Below are 9,879 nucleotides of genomic sequence, written 5' to 3'. Positions count from 1 at the left end.
TTTTCTGAAATCCTGTTTTTGCATTTTGTGTTCTGTTTTCCGTTCTGTTTCACTTGCAAGCACTCTTAGGCATATGTTAAGCATTGTAAATGAGTTAATGAGATAATAATAAAGCCTAAAGAGGAATATGTGAATTAAAGAACGGATTGAACTGTTAATGACCCTTTTGTGTTCATGAAACGTGTAGGGTCAAGCTCCAGGGCAAATCAACAAGCCGATCACTGTGAGTAATATCAATATTTGAAAGTTTGTCAATGTCCAATTGTTATTCCCTTATAAACTTTATGAGCTGTTAATTGGGATTGTGGACTAAAGTCTGACAAGAATCAATGAATGGACCAAAGGTCGTTTTGATAAGAAAGAATGGACTGAAGGTCGTTTTGATGTATATGAATGGACCAAAGGTCGTTTTGATAAGAAAGAATGGACCGAAGGTCGTTTTGATGTATATGAATGGACCAAAGGTCGTTTTGATGTATATGAATGGACCAAAGGTCGTTTAGATGAATATGAATGGACCGAAGGTCGTTCCGTCATGAATGAATGGGCTAAAAACCGTTTTGACGTAAATGGATGGGCCGAAGGCCGTTTTGACATAAATGAATGGGCCGGAGGCCGTTTTGACAAGAATGGAAACCTGAATGGGCCAAAGGCCAGTATGGTGGAACTACAGTCACTTGATCTAAATTTTGTATAAGTATATATATATATCTGTGTTAAATAGAAGTATGAATTGGGCCCAAGGCCGTTTGGAGCATGTTGTTCTACATATTGTCATATAACTGTCATGTTTGATATTATTCACTGGACTATCGCTCACGCTCATTCATGTGTTTGTAGGTGAGCCAAGGGAAGTCCAAACCCAGCCCCAGTGAAGTCTGCTAGGAGAAATCCGAGTTTTGAGGAAGTCAGCCTTGCGTCTCACTCTTGAGACCTACCTTGCCTTTTTGCTATGTACTTATGTTTTGTCTTGTTGGCAAGGGCCTAGTGTATATCTGTAAATAGCCTGTCATAGGTTGACTCGTTTTGAATGATCCTGTCTGTAATGAATTTTGTGAAACTGTAATTTTGAGGTGGGTTATTAACGTAACTGAATATGGTCTGTTTGATGTGCATATAAGCACGGCTCTATGGACAAAGTTTTTAATTTTTGCTTCCGTTTGGCCCCTTTACTCTGGCAAGTTATGTCTGTAGAATATGAGGCCGTAGGTAATCTCAAGATTGCTGGCCGGTTATGTCCTTAACCCATAGGGGCGGGTTCGGGTCATGACATAAATAATAAAAAATAATTTCTAAATAAAATCATCATCCATTATAAATGAATGATCATTCTATAAGAGAGTTGAAGGAATGCCTAATCCATCCCATTTAATCTCATTCCAGTAAATCAATATATTAATATTTCCAATCTATGTGATAATTTATGCTTGCTAATATTTTAGTAATATCTTTTTAGTTATCAGTTCCATACCTAACATACATACTAGGTCAGTTTTTTTTTTTTTTTTTTTTTTTTTGGGAAAATTACAATTCAGTGTAATTTTTTAAATAATTACAAATCAGTGGTAATTTTTATAAATATTAATAACTAAAATTAGAGAAAATTGTTGAAAAGTCCATTATCGCAATTGTCTAAGGCATTAGGTTTATTGGATTTTTTTTTTTGGTAAGAGATCTACCATTTGAGAAATAGTTTAGTGAGAAGTTCTTTTGTTGGTTTTGAATGATATTTTGTTTCTAATTTTACTGTTCAAATTTTTTCTATTTACTCAAATTTACATATATTTGTTCAAATTTTTTGACTATCTATTTGTTTCCGCCCTTATTTGTTGAAATTTACAACATGATTTGTTGAATTTTTACATCTCTCTTTTCTCTCTCTATGTTGAATTTAATCTGTTAAAATTTTGCTATATGTTCAATTTTTTTACCTTATCTATTCAAATATTTGGCCAAATTTTATTATATATTAAAATACAAGCCAAACCAAATCCTATCTATTGAAATACAGAGCCAAACCAACCCTATTTGTTGCAATAATAGACAAAGTATTGTCCATTATCTGTTGATAATATTCATTCTCAAACATATACACCCACACACACAATTTGTTTGTTCAACAACAACACAGTTACTTTTTTCAACTATTTGTTTTAATCATCATCAACAACAACAACAACAATAACAACAAAGAAAATTTATCCATTTTAACAGATCTACGCCAACCAAGACTTAACTCTCTGATTTTGAACATCCATTTTGAAATATCATATTTGAGTCAATCAAGATCAAATACCAAATATGAGTCTCATATTTTGAATATTCATCTTAAATTATCAGATCTGAGTAAGCTAGGATCAAAAACTCAGATCGAGCAATTCTACTAGCTCTTTCCATCTCTATGTTCAGATCTTTAAATCATAACAAACACCAAATCAAACATATACAAACCAAATCAAACGTATAGATATATATGTATAGCTAACAAAAATTTAAATCGGAGATATCTAAATAGAGAGTTTTCGAAGAAATGAGAATGAATTTTTTTATTAGAATTACCAAATCGAGTTTCTTCTAATCATCTTCGAGTGTGGATCATGAGCACCAATTGGTGGTAGGGTGGTGGGTTACGAGACCTAGATGTAGAGGGACTATAGCCAGGTCCTTCTTCGCCAATGAAGAGTTCGGACTAGATTCTAAAGTTAGCAGACGCATCCTAGCCTCATTCCACTACATCAGTTATGGTATGCTAAAGAGAAATAGTATACCCTACTCCAGACGTGGAGCCTCCTACTACAATTGCCAATTTGGTGCCCAGGCCATGGTGACAATCGACGACGAAGTCATGGGAGTAACAGTTGAAGAGCGAGCGAGCGAGAGAGAGAGAGAGAGAGAGAGAGAGAGAGAGAATGGCAACGAGGCCGGATGTGGTGTATGTTTAGATTGAGGGAGGTAGAGGTGGAGGTAGAGGTAGAGGTGGTGGCAGATTAGCAGCGATGGCAAATCGGCAACGGCAAATCGGTGACAACTGTAGGAGATGAAAGAAGGGGAAGAGAGAGAGAGAGAGAGAGAGAGAGAGAGAGAGAGAGTGAGTGAGTGAGAGAAAGAGAGAGAGACGATGGTTTGGTTTTAGAAATTATATATATATATATATATATGTACAACCATGAAATAATCTTCTTGTATAATCCTATTGACCAAGTTTGCACTCCTCGAAACGTCATTGCTTCGCTATCTAAAAACACACGTGAGTTAGCTGGCAGGTGTGTACCAGAAACCCCTCCAATGCCTAAGTCATCAAGTAGACAATAGACAATAAGTTCTGTGTGTTTGAGAGTAAGAATTGCAATACCTATCCATAGGTTATATTATAAGCTTTTATAGATTCCGCCAGACACATTCTTAGTAAGACCTTAACTCTCTTTAGCAAAGCCCTCTTATGAATCACTTTCCCACAAGATAAAGCCTATCCTGATAACACCTGTAGCACCCGACTTTCTCCGCGCCCCTCTTTCAAAGAGGGCACAAATAGGTCTCTCTACTACAGTTCGGACTCCTGGCACGGTTCTGAATCTAATCTCACAAAGTACAATATAAGACTGATAAATCACCAAAGAGTCCAATCCGGCAAATCATTTTGGAAAATCAAATTTTAAATCAAATATTGCCAAAACTGGACTGCTTTGCCAGATTACAGAGTCGCCACCTAAATATTTTATTTTTGGTAAATTTAGGAAACCTTGACTCGTGCCAAAGGCCATGTGTCCGTCATCACCAAAGTTCCCTCGGCTCGAGAACTTGGGTACGAGAGGGGAAGGTCCTGAAATGAGCACCCCTGCTCGCCTGATCAAAGATCGGCCTCTACTAACCTGATATGTTGTTTTATAAACCATCTGCTCTTATTCTGATTATTAATCTAACTTTACTAGGTGATGCGCACAACATACAAGTATAGACTAAAATCGTGAGAATTGGAACAACTCAATTCATGTTTGTTTTTTAAAATGGTTTGAAAGTGTCACCCTCAAGTGGGCTTACAAACATGATTTTGCCACTCCGCAAAGTGGGCTTAAAACTCACAATCATCGAATTGTTCCAATTCAGGCAATCAAACCTTCACCCACAAGCATTCAAGCAGTTTATCAAGTAAGCATATAGCCTCATGGTAAGCATGCTATCATGGCAACACTCACACTCATGCAAGGATGCTAAAGCGTAAACACTTACAGTGTACTCCAAGCCAAAACAGAAAACTAGTTAGAAATCATGCATGGTCCTAACTATGCTAAATGCCTAATTCCACACAAGAAAAATGCAACTAAATAGGCTCGGCTATCTAATCATGGCATACGAAGCAACTTGGTACGCGTATTCAAATAGGTATTGAAATACGATGCAGTTTGAATAATGCACCGAGCCCGATGCATGCAAGACAAATGAATGATGCAACATGCAAGCATAAGGTATGCTAATCAAAACGTGCCTTAATCTAACCACCGAAAGCGGATAAATAAAAGGGAGAAAGACATGGGGTTGGAAGACATGCACGCACGCTTATTACAACATTATGCCCTTGCGACGGAGGGTCCAAATGAATAAGCTAACTAGCTATGCTAATTAAGCTAAGCTAATTATTACAAACCAACTAATTAACTAATCTAAGCTAATTAATTATTACAAACCGAATTGAACAACTAGTTATGCTAAGCTAATTAACATATTACAAAACAAGTGAATTAATTAGCTACTCTAACTAATTAAAGCAATTAAACGGCCTCGCAGGCGAGGGAGATATGCATGCTCAGTTGGCGTCTGCTCGAAAATCCATCGCTTTGCCGTCAATTGCCTCTGTTTGCACGTGCCTTGGTTTCTGAACATTGAACCAACCTCCACACTGCTTCTGCTCCAAAAAAGGATCATTTCTACACAAAAATGAACTGGTGGCCAGTCAGCCACAAAAAGTGGTCGGTCGGCTACCTCAAGTGGCCGATCGACCGCTTACATTTCCAGGCTTCTGGTTTTGCTGCAATAGAGAACAACAGAGACACAACAATGTATTTGCAAGGAAATGTGTGTACTGCCACACTCCTCATCATTTCTCAAGCTCAAAGGAGTGTGGCGCCCAGCTTTCAAGCCACCAACCAAACATCTCAATGCATGATGGCCCGAAAACCAAGTTTGTACAAGCTTAGTGAATGCACACATAGACTCTAAGTGCCTCCGCCTTATCATGCATGATCAAGGGAGTTGGCGACCAAGAAATGCAAGACGTTTCATCACAATGAGTATGAAACATCCCGCATTTCTTGTGTTTGGATTAACGTTTGATCCAAACACATGTAATGCAACACAAATGCTTATCTTGCATAAGTTTTACTTTGCTTGTTTTGTTTACACATTTTACATTACTGATTAATCCTTTAACCAATTAAGTCCAATGTGAAAGTCCTCTTATGGGAAAGATGGCCTAAGCCACAAGTGCCTTGAGCATGAAAGAGGTCTCATGTTGTTGACTAGTGGAAACCCTCCAGAGAGGATTAAAGCCATTAGGCTTAAATGCCTCAAGTTCATGCTCAAGCCGACGAGGGGCTCCAGACCACTTTCAAAAGCAAAGTCAAAAGTGAAGAACAAAGGGAGATTGCAGATATTCAGTGCTGAAATGGTATGCAAAATAAGACTATAACATGCGAACAACTCATGTACAACATGTTAAGAACCAAAAACATTGAAACTAGTGAAGGACACAACACTAGAGGCATGCAATACGATGCTCAAATGATCAAACCGGCTTTGCACAGAGCTTAAACATGCCAAAATAGTAGCCAAATCATGCGGGATTGGAGCACAAAAAGCAAGAAAATCATGCGCACATGTTGGCTAGCAAACGAGGCATAAGGCACAACTCTCAAAAGCAATTAAAGAGTGATATATGTAAGAGTATGACAGTGATATATGCTCTGAAATTACATTCAAAATGATGCCATATCATGGAAACATCACAAGCAAAGCATGATAAGAGCCTTAAAACTCAAAGCTAGTTAAGGCCATTTACACTATAGTTATACAAAGCAAAGCATGTGTGACCAAGACTACCCAAAAGAGAGTTAAAGCATGTTAAAATATGATCAAAAACATGCTGAGATAGAGCTAACACAAGCTAAAATGATAGACCAATTCATCAAATATGTTAAGCTAGTAAGCAAGATTACACTACAAGTGTAAGAAACAAACAAGAGGTGCTCCAACCAGCCAAAAATAGAGTTAGAGAAGGCCCAAAAATTCACAAAAACATGCTTGAAATAAGCCAACACAAGCCACAAAAATATGCTACTTTGTAATGCTAACTAGGCATGGCATACAGAGACAAGGAGGGGAGGCCACCCCCTCCTATTTTGGACCTCAAAACAAACTTTCTACCACTGAAATTCCCCTGGAAATCAGTGGTTTTAAGGCCAAAAAAGATGGACTCAAAATCTTTAAAAAGAAGGCTCAAAAGGCTTTGCAAGCCAAAGAGCAAAGGGAGGAAACCACCCCTTAAGAAAACAAGGCTCAAACCACCATTTTAGAACCTTAAAAATAGAGGTTTTTGTAGTTGAAAACCAGGCCAAAAATAGTTTGCAAAAGTGGCAAAACAAGCATGCAAAACAAAGCTTTAAAGGGACAAGTGCTTACCCTTGAAGCACAACAGCAAAATAGGTGCAAATCTGAGCCAAAACCAGCTTTGAGAGCTCAAATAGGACCTCCAAGAACCTCAACAACAAGGTAGAGGTGTTTGGTCTAGGGTCACTTTGCAAGAGTGCAGGAAATTCTCACTTCTACGCACAATATAGGAAGGAAGAGAGGCTTCTAGAGAGAGAAGCTGAAAATTTGCTCACAAAATTATATATATATATATATATAGAGAGGCTCCCAAAATTGCTAACCCCCTCAAATGATAGATATTGCCTTCATATGTAGCAAAATACAAGTCTCAGCTCGAAATATCTGAATTGGGACAGCTGGAGGAGTGTGAAAACAGCTGGAAGAGAAATATCTACAAAATATCTGAGTTTTGGACATAAGTGGCCGGTCGGCTACTTTAACTGGCCAACCGGCCACTTGTGGTGGATGACCGGCTACTTTTCTGGCTGACGAGAACCCCTTTTGGCCGGCATATGGCTGGCAAGCTCCATTTGTGGCCAACACACTCCATTTGTGGCCGGCAGCAAAAACTAGTCCCTGTTCCCGACTTCAACCAAGCATAACTCCTTCATCTGGACTCATTTTCAAGTCATTCTTGAGCCTAAATTGTAGCCCCGAAAGTCTTATTTCCAATGGTGGAAGCCTCACATCAAAATTCCAAGTCTACTAAGAGATATCACTCTTTTAATAGACTGTTTAGTTTCGGTCCAACCAGATCGATGCCCAACTTCAACCAGCCATATCTCCCTCATTTGGCCTCGGCTTTAGGAGATTCTTGAGTGAAAAATGAAGCCCCAAAAGTCTAATTTTCAATGGTGGTGGCTTCATAGCTGAAATCCAAGTGTACAAACGGATATGCCCGATTTAGAGAGGGCCGCTCGACTCTCCCTTAACGATTCATGCCCAACTTCTTCCCCAACTGGGTTTTCTTCTCTCCTCTCCTCTTTTCTTCAGCTCCAAACCCTCAAATAAGGTGTTTTGAAGATTTTGACAAAGAGTTCATCTCTCTTTCATTCATTGCCACTTTTTCCTTACTCGGTTTACCGAAAAGCATAACATTTAACGAAATGCGAGCTTTACAACATCGTAGGAACTTTTTTCAAAAATATTTTGAAAGAGAGGGTTTTAAGGTCTAAAATCTTTTTGTTCAAAATGGTCCTGGTCCAAAATGGGGTGTAGGCTGGGATTTGACTTTCCTTTTGTCGAAGAAATCGACCATTTGCACTGCACACCTTTCATCACCAAGTAAGCATCAGTAGCGCCTAAGTCTTAACGGCAGTAAAAAATGGGGTGTCTACAGTTTCCCCTCTTTGACAGAGCTTAGAGTCATGAAATGACGTGAGTGAATGTCAAAGCCCAGAGACGACTCATTTTTGACAAGGCTGAAGACTTGGAAAAATAAACAAAATGTAGAGGCAGAAACAAATGGTTGCGCCCACAGGTTGCCTACGTATCCCTTTGCAATGAATCAAACCAGCGTAGTTCAGGGGCAGGATGCAAAATGATACACAGTATAACAAAACAGTGCAAATGATATACAATGTAACAAAACAATGAAATGACATGCCATGTAATTAAAATAATCAAACCACAAGCAGTGCAAACCACACAAATATCATAAAGGGATGAAGATGCAAAATCAAACTACATTTAACACGGAAAAGAAGTGGGCACGAGCCGAACGACGCCTAACATTGGCTAAGTGCCTACATCCTCAGTACTGGCCTCAGTCTAGCATGGATGCATACACATAACAGAACCGTGTTTCAATGTGAAAGGGGTGCGAGCATATGCAAAACTATGTGCTTAGGGATAATCTACTAGGGAAAGACCATGATCCTACATGCTGAATGCAACAAAACAAAATATGATGCAATGGATGCGATGGCTGAAGTGAATAAGGCACACAGCCAAACCACATCTTGCCTAGAAAAGACATGGACACAAAACAGACCACGTCTAATACAAAAAAGGTGCCGACACCCTTAGACCACAATTCTCTTAGTGGAACAAGCACGTACACATGCAGAGCTATGCTTCAATGAAGGAAATATATGAGCACATACCAAATTAAGCTTAACATGGAAAAGATGCAGGCGATAAAATGGATAATGCAGTAGATGCATGCGATAAATGCTATATGCAATGCAATGGACATACTAGATGATGTAGTAGCTGGGAAGTGAAAGTACCTTACAGGGGCAATTGGCAATGACTTATCTCATGCTGATGTGGGTCTTCCTCTTCTGCATCTTGCGTTTCGGAACCATAGGTACTACTTTTCTCTCTGGCTATGGTCGTAGCTTTCCCTATTCTCCAACAGGGTGACAGACTAGGTTGGTTCAGTATCCAGAATTGAAGTGCATACCCGCAACCTCAACCTATGGGGCTACCATACAAATTTCAAGCCGAGGATACACCCCTGGGTATTTAAACCAGACTTTAGTCTCGGAAATCCCGAACCTTTGCGTTCTAGACATCAGCCATTCGAACTCTAGTTTCCACCGTCTCAGTTGATCTTTTAGGAACTCACCGCAAACACAGGCATGTGGCTATACCAGACCACCGGAAGTCGTTCGGGTACAACAAACACCAAAGGATTTGCACCTTCAGAGGATTTAATGTCTCCTAGACCAGAGAGTGCACAAGGCAGTGCGAATCAAGATGCAAAGTGAATGTACAAAATAGTGCGATGCAGGGTGAATGCACAAAACAGTGCTATAAAAGATGCACAAAACAGTGCGAATGATACAAAAAAACAAAGTGCACAAGACAGTGTGAGATGGGTTAAATGCACAAAACCGTGCGATGCAAGTATGTGCACAAGACAGTGCTAAGACAAAGGGTACGCAAGACAGCGCGAGCAATGCACTAACAAATGTAGGTAAGGTGCGCAAGAAAGCACAAGCAATGCACTAACAAGTGCAAGTAATGTGCGCAGGAAAGCGCAAGCAATGCACTAACAAGTGCAGGTAAGGTGCGCAAAATAGCGCGATGCATTGAACTAACAAGTGCAGGTAAGGTGCGCAAAATAGCGCGAGCGAAAACTGCACAAAACAGTGCAATGCATAAGAAAGCGCGAGTGAAAACTGCACAAAACAGTGCGATGTGCAAGAAAACGCGAGTGTAAACTGCACAAAACAGTACGAAACACAAGAAAGCACGAGTGTAAAACTACACAAAATAGTGCGATGTGCA

The sequence above is a fragment of the Camellia sinensis genome, chromosome 1, assembly GCF_055761805.1.
Source record: "Camellia sinensis isolate YWXY chromosome 1, ASM5576180v1, whole genome shotgun sequence".
NCBI classification, from domain to species: Eukaryota; Viridiplantae; Streptophyta; class Magnoliopsida; order Ericales; family Theaceae; genus Camellia; species Camellia sinensis.
The sequence above is the reverse complement of the archived record's forward strand: the minus strand, read 5'-3'. Positions refer to the sequence as shown.